The following is a 14,670-nucleotide window of genomic DNA, read 5'->3' on the forward strand; positions in this document are numbered from 1 at the left end:
CTACAGGTGCATGCCACCACGCCCAGCTAATATTTGTATTTTTAGTAGACACGGGGTTTCACCGTGTTGGCCAGTCTGGTCTCGAATACCTGACCTCAAGTGATCCACCTGCTTCGGCCTCCCAAAGTGCTTGGATTATAGGCGAGAGCCACTGTGCCCGCCTCAATAATATTTCATTGTATATTGCATGGATATTGTATGGATATACCATATTTTGTTTATTCCTCAGTTCATGGACATTTAGGTTGTTTCCACTTTTTGGGGGGGTTGTACATCATGCTGCTATAAATATTGGTGTTCAACCGGGAGGCGGAGCTTGCAGTGAGCTGAGATCCGGCCACTGCACTCCAGCCTGGGCGGCAGAGCCAGACTCCGTCTCAAAAAAAAAAAAAAAAAAAAAAATATTGGTGTTCAAATCCTTGTTTTCAATTCTTTTGGGAATATACCCAGAAATGGGATTGCTGGATCCTGTGTTAATTCTATGCTTAGCTTTTTGAGGAGTTGCCACACTGTTTTCCACAGCGGCTACGCCATTTTACCTACCAGCAACATATAAGGGTTCCAATTTCTCCACATCCTCCAACCCCTGCTTTCTCCTGGGGTTCCTAAGCTGAGAAGATGTAAGCATGGATGTTTGTTTTTGCCTGTTTTATTGTAGCCATCCTAGTAGGTATGAAGTGATATTTCATTGTGGTTTTGATTCATGTTTCCCTTACGACATGTTGGTGGGCATCTTTTCCTGTGTTCATTGGCCATTTATATGTCTTCTTAGAAGAAATGTCTCTTTCAATCCTTTCCCCACTTTTTTTTAGACAGAGTCTCGCTCTGTCGCCTGGGCTATAGTGCAGTGGTGTGATCTTGGCTCACTGCAAGCTCCACCTCCCTGGTTGATGCCATTCTCCTGCCTTAGCCTCCCGAGTAGCTGGGACTACAGGCACCCGCCACCACGCCTAGCTAATTTGTTGTATTTTTAGTAGAGACGGTTTCACCGTGTCAGCCAGGATGGTATCGATCTCCCGACCTTGTGATCCGCACACCTCGGCCTCCCAAAGTGCTGGGATTACAGGCGTGAGCCACCACACCTGGCCTCCTTTCCTCAGTTTTTAACTGGGTTATTTGTCTTTGTTGTTGAGTGTTAAGACTACATATTCTAGATGTAAGTCCCTGAACAAATATATAATTTGCAAATATTTTCTCCCATCTGTGGTCCGTCTTTTTACCTGGTGTGTTCTTCAGTGCAACAATTCTAGTAGTCACTTCCTGACTCATCACCTTCCCGATTGTGCCAGAGTTAGTAGCTATTCTGGGACCCAATTTCCAGAGTCTGATTCCTGAAAACATTCTAGAGCCCACTCCTCCAGTCCTTCCAAGTTGGTTTCTTTTTTGTTTGTTTTTTGAAATGGAGTCTTGCTGGAGTGTAGTGGTACAGTCTCAGCTCACTACAACCTCTGCCTCCCTGGTTCAAGCGATTCTCCTGACTCAGCCTCCCAAGTAGCTTGGACTACAGGCGCCCACCACCACACTCGGCTAATTTTTGTATTTTTAGTAGAGACAGGGTTTCACCATGTTGGCCAGGCTGGTCTCGAACTCCTGACCTCAAGTGATCTGCCCACCTCAGCCTCCCAAAGTGCTGGGATTACAGTTGTCAGCCACCATGCCCAGCCCAACTATTCTTTTCACTTGCCGCCCCCAACCCTTTTTTTTTTTTTTTTTTTAGACAGAGTCTTGCTCTGTCGCCTAGGCTTGAATGCAATGGCGTGATCTCAGCTCACTGCAACCTCCACCTCCCAGACTCAAGTGATTCTCCCACCTCAGCCTCCTGAGTAGCTAGGATTACAGGTACCCACCATCATGCCCAGATAATTTTTGTATTTTTGTAGAGATGGGGTTTCACCATGTTGGCCAGGCTGGTCTTGAACTTCTGACCTCAGGTGATCTGCCCACCTCAGCCTCCCAAAGTGTTGGGATTACAGGCATGAGCCAGTGCGCCTGGCCCCATTTTTTTAAGCATCTAGTTCCCTGTATTAAATCCCTTTCTGCTCGATTAGAGTGACTTCTGTTTCCTGTGACTGATCCCCGATGATAAACAGCACTATGTGATACAGTGTCCTCAAAGAGAGGCTATGGCATGTCATTTTGCTAGAGTTGATGTGCAGCCAAACTATAATGATAATATACTCCTGGAAAGCCAGAATTGAAAGCACCTTTGAGGTCGACCAGTCCAACGCCTTCATTCGACAAAGAAGGAAACGAAGGCACAAGGAGGAAGACATAAAAACCATAAGGCTGATTGCCTACAGCTCCCTCAGCCTCCTCCTGAGGCAAGTGGACCTGAGCTGACCTTGCTTCATGAAATCACTGTGATCTAGGTCACATAAATCCAATGAGGCCAGCCCTGCCAAACTCACTGTAGCTGATTGGACACAGGATTTGGGCCTGAGCCATTTGCTGCCATGGACAAGCTGGATGTGATGGAGGCCAATGCCTGTGTGAGACTGGTATGGGAGACATCAATGCTGGGAACATGCCCAGAGGGCATGGCGCCAGAGAACAAGCCTATCCCAGTTCCTGTTCTCCAGGGACCTGCTGGACACTGCTGAGAGGGCTTCCCCAATAACCTCACTTCCTCTGTCTCCTTATTGTAGCCCCCATTACTGAAAGTCCTCCGAGCCTGCCTCTTCCTTGCATACCTAAAGGAGCTCAAGAACATAACCAAACATGGCCCTTGATTTTTCTGGGAATCACATAGCTAGATCAAAAGAAGAAGCAGCCGGCACAGTGGCTCATGCCTGTAATCCCAGCATTTTGGGAGGCTGAGGCGGGCCTTGGACATCAGGAGTTCGAGACCAGGCTGACCAACGTGGTGAAACCCCGCCTCTACTAAAAATACAAAAATTAGCTGGGTTTGGTGGTGCACGCCTGTAATCCTGGCTACTCGGGAGGCTGAGGCAGGAGAATCACTTGAACCCGGAGGTTGCAGTGAGCTGAGATTGAGGCACTGTACTCCAACCTGGGCAACAGAATGAAACTCTCTGTCTCAAACAAACAAAAGAATGAGTTTCCTTCTCAAAAAGGGATCTTCGGAATGAGAAGATATAAAATGCCTTCCAAAACAGATGGCTGATAAATATCAGTCTTCTCCTCCCCTTCCTTGCTGTGCAGTTTCAGTCCTTTGAGGCCATATGTAACATCACTCTGAGATGTTATAAGGCTAAAGAACACAACCAAAGCAAACCTGAATTGCCTGGAATTTCGAATGAGTAGAGGCTGCTTTCTCCTGGGGTTCCTAAGCTGAGAAGATGTAAGCCTGGATCTTCCAGAGAACAGAGACTACCTCGTATTGCAACTCACAGAGGAAGGTGGAGCTGAGGAATTGAAAGAGAAAGAGAAAGAAACATCATTTGATTACACTAAATGACATCATTTTAATGCCAGGAACTAACCATGCCTAAAGCCCCTGAACTTTTCAGTAACGTAATCCAACAAATGTCTTTCCCCTTATCCAAAGCCCATTTCAGTTAGGATTCTGTCATCCGTAACTGAAGAAGTTCTGACTAATACAGGAAGTGGGATATTCCTAGTGCTTGCCCCTCACACTTGGAGTCGGCTGAGTTGAGGTGGGTTATAGAATGGTGAGGATTTCCCAGTCCCAGCCTGGGAGGCAGGTGTACCCTGGGATGCAGCTGCACAGCCAGAGGATCCTGAAACTCAGATCATGCACCCAGCAGAGGTGAGAACTTTAGAGGGCTTCATAGAAATATGTCAATGTGCTGGCTATTTTCCCAAATCTTCAATTCAGAGTCCAGAAATAGACAAATTTTGCAGAGAAAATAATGAATAATAAAAGCTAACATTTGGCCGGGCGTGGTGGCTCACGCCTGTAATCCCAGCACTTTGGGAGGCGAGGTGGGTGGATCACGAGGTCAGGAGATCAAGACTATCCTGGCCAACATGGTGAAACCCTGTCTCTACTAAAAATACAAAAAATTAGCTAGGCGTGGTGGTGCGTGCCTGTAGTCCCAGCCACTTAGGAGGCTGAGGTGGGAGAATCGCTAGAACCCAGGAGGCCGAGGTTGCAGTGAGCCAAAATCGCACCACTGCACTCCAGCAGCCTGGCGACAGAACAAGACTCCGTCTAAAAAAAAAAAAAAAAAGCTAACATTTATGAGACATTCACTATGTGCCTGACACTATATTAAGAGCTTTACACATATTAATTTGTTAATTATTTTTCTTTTCTTTTAAAACAAAATGAGATGGGGGTCTCACTGTATTGGCCAGGCTGGTCTCAAACTCCTGAGCTCAAGTGATCCTCCCACCTCGGCCTCCCAAAGTGCTGGGATTACAGGCATGAGCCACCATACTCGGGCCATTTAATCTTTAAAATAACATAAATAAGTGGGTACTATTTTATTGCCCATTTTACATTTGAGGAACTGAAGCACAGAATAATTGCCCAGAGTCTTACAGCTAGATGGCAATTGAGCTATGAACTGGAACACAGGCAGCCTGGCCCCTGAGCTTGTACTCCCACAGCTCTGCTCAGAGAGGCTGCCCATAGCCAACAATCCAAGCTGATTCAGTGTCAGATGGTCATGTGCTTTGTAGGATTGAAAATGCTCATCTTGGCCAGGCACAGTGGCTCATGACTGTAATCTCAGCACTTTCGGAGGCCAACGCGGGCAGATCACCAGGTCAGGAGTTTGAGACCAGCCTGGTCAACACGATGAAACCCCGTCTCTACTAAAAATAGAAAAATTAGCTGGGCATGATGGCAGTTGTCTGTAATCCCAGCTACTCAGAAGGCTGAGGCAGGGGAATTGCTTGAGCCTGAGAGGTGGAGGTTGCAGTGAGCCGAGATCGTGCCACTGCACTCCAGCCTGGGCGACAGAGGGAGACTCTGTCTCGGAAAAAAAAAAAAAAAAAAAAATTGCTCATCTCTTTAAGTCAAAGTTAAAGTGAATGGGAGCAAAGGCAGGCAGGCAGGAAACACACCTCTCCCAAGCCCTTCTGACCTGTCCCACTAAGAGGACAATGATCCTTATGTAAAGAGCCTTCCACACAGTGAGAGCAGGCCAGCTGTGCCCCCACCCCTATGCCTGGTGTTCACATTGCTCCATGGCAGAGGTGAAGACAGAGGCCTTAGGGATCTGAGTACTGGGAGGTTTCCGTTGCTAAGAGAGACGTCCTCCCTCTCCCTAGCAAATCAAGATCAAAGTCTAGATTCAGGGACCATAATGTATAATTCCTCTGACTCAGTTATTAGCCCATGGTCTTATCCAAATGCAAAGAAGTCAGAAACCTTACATGTCTTTTTATTTTATTATTATTTTTATTTAAAAAAATTTTTTAGAGACAGGGTCTTGCTCTACCACCCAGGCTGGGTACAGTGGTACAATCATGGCTCACTGCAGCCTTGACCTCTAGCTTTAAGCAATCTTCCTGCCTTGACCTCCTGAGTATCTAGGACTACAGGTGTGTGCCACCACGCCAGATTTTTTTTTACTTTTTGTAGACACAGGGTCTCACTACGTTGTCCAGGCTGATCTTGAACTCCTGGCCTCAAGCGATCTTCCTGCCTCAGCCTCCTAAAGTGTTGGGATTACAGGAGTGATCCACTGTGCCCGGCTAAACTTACACATCTTTTAATAGAGTGGTCTTGCCAGAGAAACCCCAATCCTGGCAAGTGGAAGCCTGTGACTGATCAACTGCTAAGGCAATGTCTTGGCCCCAAAGAGTACCCACAGGAAATCCTCAAAATCCTTCTAAGGTGTGGCCACAGGGTTACAATGGGTAGGGGAGTTCCTCCACCAAGGTAGAGCAGCCAGATTGGCCCTGCTCTACTGAGGCAGGAAATCCTTGCTGTTCTTCATGTAATGCACAGCATGGGCCACTGAGTGTTCTCCTTCAACCGTTTTCCAAATGGGGTTGCTTATTTGTAGTTAACTTGTTTTCCCTCCACCAATGCACCGAGGTATTTTAAGCTGATTAACTTTTGTATTTATCTATAGCAGCGTCTCCCAAACTTCTTGATCTCAGGACCCTATTATGCTGTTAAAAATTACTGAAGGCCAGGCACAGTGGCTCACGCCTGTAATCCCAGCACTTTGGAAGGCCAAGGTGGGCAGAAAACTTGAGGTCAGGAGTTCATGACCAGCCTGGCTAACATGGTGAAACCATGTTTCTACTAAAAATACAAAAAATTAGCTGGGCATGATGGCGGGCACCTGTAAGCCCAGCTACTCAGTAGGCTGAGGCAGGAGAATTGCTTTAACCCGGGAGGCGGAGGTTGCAGTGAGCTGAGATCACGCCATTGCACTCCAGCCAGGGCGACAAGAAAGAAACTCCATCTCAAAACAAAACAAAACAAAATTATTGAAGACTTAAAAGAGCTTTTTTTTTTGTTTTTTTTTTGTTTTTTTTTGTTTTTTTTTTTTTTGAGGCGGAGTCTCGCTCTGTCGCCGGGACTGGAGTGCAGTGGCCAGATCTCAGCTCACTGCAAGCTCCGCCTCCCAGGTTCACGCCATTCTCCTGCCTCAGCCTCCCGAGTAGCTGAGACTACAGGCGCCCGCCACCTCGCCCGGCTAGTTTTTGTATTTTTAGTAGAGACGGGGTTTCACCGTGTTAGCCAGGATGGTCTCGATCTCCTGACCTCGTGATCCGCCCGTCTCGGCCTCCCAAAGTGCTGGGATTACAGGCTTGAGCCACCGCGCCCGGCCAAGAGCTTTTGTTTATGTGGGTTTTATTATTGATATTTGCCATATTATAAATTAAAATTGGCCGGGCATGGTGGCTCACACCTGTAATCCCAACACTTTGGGAGGCTGAGGTGGGCAGATCACTTGAGCCCAGGAGTTTGAGACCAGCATGGGCAGCATGATGAAACCCTGTCCCTACAAGAAATATAAAAATTAGCTGGGCGTGGTTGTGCACATCTGTAGTCCCAGCTACTCTGGAGGCTGAGGTGGGAGGATCTCTTGAGTCCAGGAGGTCAAGGCTGCAGTAAATCATGATTACACCACTGCATTCCAGCTTGGACAACAAAGTGAAACCCTGTCTCAATGAGAAAAAAGTTAAAATTAAGAATTTTTAGGGGTTCCCTCTCTCGGCTTTGGAGCCCTCCTCTCCCTGTCTCTGTATGGGGGAGCTGCTTCCTTCTGCCTTCTTCCTTCTTGCCTATTAAACTCTCCACTCATTAAAACAAACAAACAAAAAACAAAAACAAACAAACAAAAAAAGAATTTTTATGGCCAGGCGCGGTGGCTCAAGCCTGTAATCCCAGCACTTTGGGAGGCCGAGGCGGGCAGATCATGAGGTCAGGAGATCGAGACGATCCTGGCTAACACGGTGAAACCCCGTCTCTACTAAAAAAAAAAATACAAAAAACTAGCCGGGCGAGGGGGCGGGCGCCTGTAGTCCCAGCTACTTGGGAGGCTGAGGCACGAGAATGGCGTAAACCCAGGAGGCGGAGCTTGCAGTGAGCTGAGATCTGGCAAAAAAAAAATAATTTTAAAAATATTTATTTAAAAATAAAAAGACCCATTTAATTAATGTTAACATAAATAAAACATTGTTAAATTAAAAAAAAAACAAAACTACATTTCCAAACAAAATAATTAGTGAGAAAAATGGCATTGTTTTACATTTTTGCAAATCTCTTTAATTCTGGGTTAATGAAATGCAGCTACATGTCCATATCTGCTTCTTCATTTGATCTGTTGAAATGTGGTGTTTGGTTGAAGTATATGAGGAAGATTCAGTCTCACGTGGATAACTGGAAAGGCGGGCACACAGGCTAATGCCCTTTGATTGCATTCCACTTTATTTTTTTATTCACGGATATTGCATTTCTTACAAACTGAAGGTTTGTGGCGACTTCATCAAGCAAATCTACCCGAGCCATGTTTCCAACAGCACATGCTCACTTCATGTCTCTTTGTCACATTTTGGTAATTCTTACAACATTTCAAATTTTTTCATTATTATTGTATCTCTTACGGTGATCTGGGATCAGTGAGCTTTGACGTCACTGTCGTGCAGTTACGTGTGGCTTCACAATGGGCATATATTCTGAGAAATGCATCATTAGGCAACTTTGTTGTTTTGCCAACATCATAGAGACAAACCTAGGTGGTAGAGCCTATTACACACCTAGGCTGTATGGTATGGCCCATTGTGCCTAGGTTGCAAACCTGTACATCATGTTACTGTTTTGAATACTGTGGACAGTTGTAATACAATGGTAAGAATTTGCCTGTCTAAACATAGAAAAGGTACAGTAAAAACACAGTATTAGAATCTCATGGGACCACAATGTGGTCCATTGTTCCTTGAAACATCATTACACAGCACATAACTGTAACCATTTGGGGGCGCCATGAATCACTCACATATAAGATGGAGAACTTAACTGAAACATATCGTGTGTGTTCTGACTGCTCCACTGACCAGCGTCCCCCCGGCTCTCTTCCTCTCCTTGAGCCCCCCCATTCCCTGAGTCACAATAATATTGAAATTAGGTCAATTAATAACCCTGCACTGGCCTCTAAGTGTTCAAGTGAAAGGAAGAATCATACTTCTCTCACTTTAAATCAAAAACTATCAGTGATTGGCCAGGTGCGGTGGCTCACCCCTGTAATCCCAGCACTTTGGGAGGCCAAGGGGGGTGGATCGAGACCATCCTGGCTAACACGGTGAAACCCCATCTCTACTAAAAATACAAAAAATTAGCTGGGCATGGTGGTGGGCTCCTGTAGTACCAGCTACTCGGGAGGCTGAGGCAGGAGAATGGCCTGAACCCGGGAGGCAGAGCCTGCAGTGGGCCGAGATCGCGTCACTGCACCCCAGCCTGGGCGACAGAGGGAGACTCTGTCTCAAAAAAAAGAAAAACACAACTAGCAATGATTAAGCTTACTGAAGAAGGCATGTTGAAAGCTGAGACAGGCCAAAAGGTAGGCAGGCCCCTTGCACCAAACAGCCCCACTGTGAATACACAGCAAATGTTCTTGAAGGAAATTCAAAGGGCTACTCCAATGAACACATGAATGATAAGAAAGTGAAACAGGCTTGTTGCTAATATGGAGAAAGTTTGAGTGGACTGGGTAGATGAAACCAGCCAAAATATTCCCTTAAACCAATGCCTAATCCAGAGAAAGGCCCTAACTCTCTTCAATTCTGTGAAGCCCGAGAGAGGTATGGAAGCTGCAGAAGAAAAGTTTGAAGCTAGCAGAGAATGGCTCATGAGGTTTAAGGGAAAAAGCCGTCTTCATAACATAGAAGTGCAGGTGAAGCAGCAAGTGTTGATATAGAAGCTGCAGCAAGTTATCCAGAAGATCTAGCTAAGATCATTGATGAATGTGACTACGCTAAACAACAGATTTTGGTGTAGACAAAACAGCCTTTTATTGGAAGGAGATGTCATATAGGACTTTCATAGCTGGAGAGGAGAAGTCAATGCCTGGCTTCAGACCTTCAAAGGACACACTATCTTATTGGAGGCTAATGCAGCTGGTGACTTTAAGCTGAAATCAATGCTCATTTACCATTACAAAAATCCTAGGATCTTTAAAAATTATGCTAAATCTACTCTGCCTGTGCTCTATAAATGGAACGACAAAGCCTGGTGACAGTACATCCATTTACAGCATTGTTTACTGAGTATTTTAACCCCCTGTTGAGACCTCCTGCTCAGAAAGAAAAAAAAATTCATTTCAAACTATTACAGCTTATTGACAATGTACCTGGTCTCCCAATAGTTCTGATGGAAAGGTGCGAGGAGAGTAATGTTTTCATGCCTGCTAACACAACATCCATTCTACAGCCCATGGATCAAGGAGTAACTTTGATTTGAAAATCAAATTTGAAAATCAAATAAGACTTGAAAGTCTTATTATTTAACAAATACATTTCAAAAGGCTATAGCTGCCATAGATGTTGATTCCTCTGATGGATCTGGGCAAAGTAAATTGAAAATCTTCTGGAAAAGATTCACCATTCTAGATGCTACTAAGAACATTCATCATTCATGGGAGGAGGTCAAAATATCCATATTGGCCGGGCACGGTGGCTCACGCCTCTAATCCTAGTACTTTGGAGGCCGAGGTGAACAGATCACCTGAGGTCGGGAGTTCAAGACCAGCCTGACAAACATGGAGAAACCCCATCTCTACTAAAAATACAAAAAGTAGGCGGGTATGGTGGTGCATGCCTGTAATCCTAGCCACTCAAGAGGCTGAGGCAGGAAAATTGCTTGAACCCTGGAGGTGGAGGTTGCAGTGAGCCGAGATCATGCCATTGCACTCCTGCCTGGGCAACAAGAGTGAAACTCCTTCTCAAAAAAAAAAAAAAAAAAAAAAAAAATTCCACATTAACAGGAGTTTGGAAGAAGTTGATGACAACTGTCATGATGACTTTGTGGGTTCAGGACTTCAGAGGAAGGTGGCCAGGCGCGGTGGCTCACGTCTGTAATCCCAGCACTTTGGGAGGCCAAGGCGGGCAGATCACAAGGTCAGGAGATTGAGAACATCCTGGCCAACATGGTGAAACCCCGTCTCTACTAAAATTACAAAAATTAGCAGGGCATGGCGATGGGTGCCTGTAATCCCAGTTACTCGGGAGGCTGAACCAGGAGAATAGCTTGAACTCAGGAGGCAGAGGTTACAGTGAGCCAAGATCATGCCACTGCACTCCAGCCTGATGACAGAGGAAGACTCTGTCTCAAAAAAAAAAAAAAAAAAAAAAAAAAAGACTTCAGAGGAAGGAATCACTACAGATGTAGTGGAAATAGCAAGACAACCAGAAGTAGGGCCTGAGATGCGACCATGCGACCGAATTGCTTCAGTCTCGTGATTAAAACTTAAATAGGGCCAGGTGTGGTGGCTCACACCTGTAATCCCAGCACTTTGGGAGGTAGAGGCAGGTGGATCATGAGGTCAGGAGTTCGAGACTAGCCTGACCAACATGGTAAAACCCCGTCTCTACTAAAAATACAAAAATTAGCCAGGCATGGTGTCACATGCCTGTCATCCCAGCTACTTAGGAAGCTGAGGCAGGAGAATCGCTTGAACCTGGGAGGCGGAGGTTGCAGTGAGCCGAGATTGCACCATTGCACTCCAACCCGGTGACAGAGTGAGACTCCATCTCAAAAAATAAATAAATAAATAATCACTTGAATTGGGGAAGTGGAGGCAGTAGTAACCTGAGATCACTCCACTGTACTTCAGCCTGGGTGACAGAACCAGACTCTCTCTCTCTCAAAAAAAAAAAAAAAAGGCCTAATGCTGTGGCTCACGCCTGTAATCCCAGCACTTTGGGGAGCTGAGGCGGGCGGATCACGAGGTCAGGAGATTGAGACCATCCTGGCTAACACAGTGAAACCCTGTCTCTACTAAAAATACAAAAATGAGCCAGGCGTGGTGGCAGGCGCCTGTAGTCCCAGCTACTCAGGAGGCTGAGGCAGGAGAATGGTGTGAACCCGGGAGGTGGAGCTTGCAGTGAGCTGAGATGGCACCACTGCACTCCAGGCTGGGCGATAGAGTGAGACTCCGTCTCTTAAAAAAAAAAAAAAAAAAAAAGACAAAATAAGGTCTTAGCATTATTATGAAAAAAACTGAGTTCACAGACCCTCTGAAGGTCCTGGAACCTTCAGGAATTTGCAGATCACACGTGGAGAACTGCTGATGTAATGCTTTATTCATCTGCTGATTTATTGTTTATTTATTTATCAAGCGTCTACCACATTCCTGACACTGTTCCAGGCTCTGAGTATTGGGTAGTGCACTGTACACAAGATCCATAAGGCCTCTGCTCTCAGAGAACCAAAAATTCTTGTAGATAGAAGCAGAAAACGAATAAATAAATGAATAAGATTATTTCATCGTAGAAATGTGCCTTGAAGAAAATAAAACAGGATAATTTAATAGAGAATGGCTTGTGGGCAATTTATCTTCAATTGTTCAATAAGATATCCACTCTCCCTTGTGCCTATTTAAATTTAAATTAAATCAAATAATTCAGTTTCTGAGTCACACTAGCAACATTTCAAGTGCTCAATAACCGTATGTGGCTAGTGGCTACCATACTGTACAGTGCAGATAAAGGACACTTCCCTCATTACAGAAAGTTCTGTTGAACAGCACTGATTGAGTCTGTGTGAGACAAAAAAACTCAGTGAGGATTGAGGGCAGAGTATTGAAGGCAGAGGGATGCAAGGGCAAAAATCCTAAGATGGAAACCACTTGGATGTGTTGAAAGAAAAAGAGAGACAGCAGTGTGGCCGAAGTGTGGTAATAAAAGAGGGAACCGGAGGGCTACGATATTAGAGAGGTGGGTGGGAGCCAGGGCATGCTGGAAATTGTGGGCCTTAGTGAACACTTACAGAGCCCAATAAAAGGAGGCATTGATATAACCTGATTAATGTTTTTGAAAAATCCCTCTGGCTGCTACATGGAAAATGAATTGCAGAGGTGGAAGTAGAGGGACCAGTCAGGAGGCTGCTCGATGAAGGGAGTGATGATGGAAATGGAGAGAAGCTGTTTGATTTCATAGGTATTTTGGAACTAGAACAGCAGGACTTGCAGGCAGATAGAATGTAAAGAATGAGAAAAAGGGAGGAATCACTAATGGCCTTTAGGCCTTTGGCTTGAGCAACTAAAGAGATGATAGTGCCATTTAATGAAAAGAGGAAGAATGAATTCAGGGGCATGGAACTAAGAGCTCTTCTTGGGGGTTTTACGTTTAGGTGGCCATCAGGCATTCAAGTAGAGATGACAAGTAGGCAGTTGGGTACACACATTTGGAACATAGAAGTCAGAGCTGGAGATACATACAGTCGGCCCTCCATATCTGTGGATTCAACCAACTATGGATACAAAAAAAAATCTATATCTATCTATCTATCTATCCATACATATATTTTTTTTTTTTCTTTTTTTTTTTTTTTTTGAGACGGAGTCTCGCTCTGCCGCCCAGGCTGGAGTGCAGTGGCCGGATCTCAGCTCACTGCAAGCTCCGCCTCCCGGGTTCCCGCCCTTCTCCTGCCTCAGCCTCCCGAGTAGCTGGGACTACAGGCGCCCGTCACCTCGCCCGGCTAGTTTTTTGTATTTTTTAGTGGAGACGGGGTTTCACCGTGTTAGCCAGGATGGTCTCGATCTCCTGACCTCGTGATCCGCCCGTCTCGGCCTCCCAAAGTGCTGGGATTACAGGCTTGAGCCACCGCGCCCGGCCCATACATATATTTTTAAAGACAGAGTCTCGCTCTGTGGCCCAGGCTGGAGTGCAGTGGTGCCATCTCAGTTCAATGCAACCTCCACCTCCCAGGTTCAAGCAATTCTTCTGCCTCAGCCTCTGGAGTAGCTGGGATTACAGGTGCAAGCCACCAGGCCCAACTAATTTTTGTATTTTTAGTGGAGATGAGGTTTCACCATGTAGGCCAGGCTGGTCTCGAACTCCTGACCTCAAGTGATCTGTCCGCATCAGCCTCTCAAAGTGCTAGGATTACAGGTGTGAGTCACTGCACCCAGCCCAAAAATATTTTTTGAAATAACAATACAGCAGTTAAAAAAATACCAGTTTTAATATACAGCATAACAATTTAAATAGCATTATGTTGTAATAAGTATTACAAGTAATCTAGAGATGATTTAAAGTATATGGAAGAAGGCCGGGCGCGGTGGCTCAAGCCTGTAATCCCAGCACTTTGGGAGGCCGAGACGGGCGGATCACGAGGTCAGGAGATCGAGACCATCCTGGCTAACATGGTGAAACCCCGTCTCTACTAAAAATACAAAAAACTAGCCGGGCGATGTGGCGGGCGCCTGTAGTCCCAGCTACTCGGAAGGCTGAGGCAGGAGAATGGCGTAAACCCGGGAGGCGGAGCTTGCAGTGAGCTGAGATCCGGCCACTGCACTCCAGCCTGGGCGGCAGAGCGAGACTCGGTCTCAAAAAAATAAAATAAAATAAAATAAAGTATACGGAAGGATGTGCATAGGTTATATGCAAATACTATGGCATTTCATACAAGGGACTTGAACATCCAAAAATTTTGGCATCTGAAGGGTTCCTGGAACCAATCCCCTACAGATGCTGAGAGGCTACTGTATATCAGAATCACTGACACGTTGATAGTATAAAAACCAAGAGTGTGGATGAGATCACTGAGAAAGCGGGTATAGATGAGAAAAGAAGAGGACTTTGACCAAATTCTCAAGTGTGCCATCATGAAGGGTCAAAGACTGGAGATCTCAAGAAGCTGAAGAATTGTTAAGATATTAAAGTGGTCGGGAAAGATAGAAGATGGATGTTGGAGAGTAGGGTGCTGAAATGTAAGGTCTTAGAAGTAGTATAGTTATTGATGATAATGAGGTCAAAGATTTGACTTTAGAATGGACCGCTGAGGACTGGACTTAGAGGTCCAGGAGGGAGAAATCAACTTAGAGGGACTGAGAATGAATGGTTACAAAGGTAGGAGGAAACCTGACAGGTGTGGGGTCGTCGAACCAAAAGAAGCATGTTTTAAGCAGGAGAAAGTGGTCATTTTGGTTGACCATTGCTGACAAGTTAAGATGACAACAGACTAGTGTGCCCACTGGATTTGGCAGCATGAAAGATGTTAGCATTCTTGATAATAGCAGTTTCAGTGGAGTGGTGAGGTTGGGAGCTTAAAGAGAGTGA

Source organism: Trachypithecus francoisi, unplaced genomic scaffold (genome assembly GCF_009764315.1).
Source record: "Trachypithecus francoisi isolate TF-2019V2 unplaced genomic scaffold, Tfra_2.0 Lachesis_group12, whole genome shotgun sequence".
Classification (NCBI taxonomy): Eukaryota; Metazoa; Chordata; class Mammalia; order Primates; family Cercopithecidae; genus Trachypithecus; species Trachypithecus francoisi.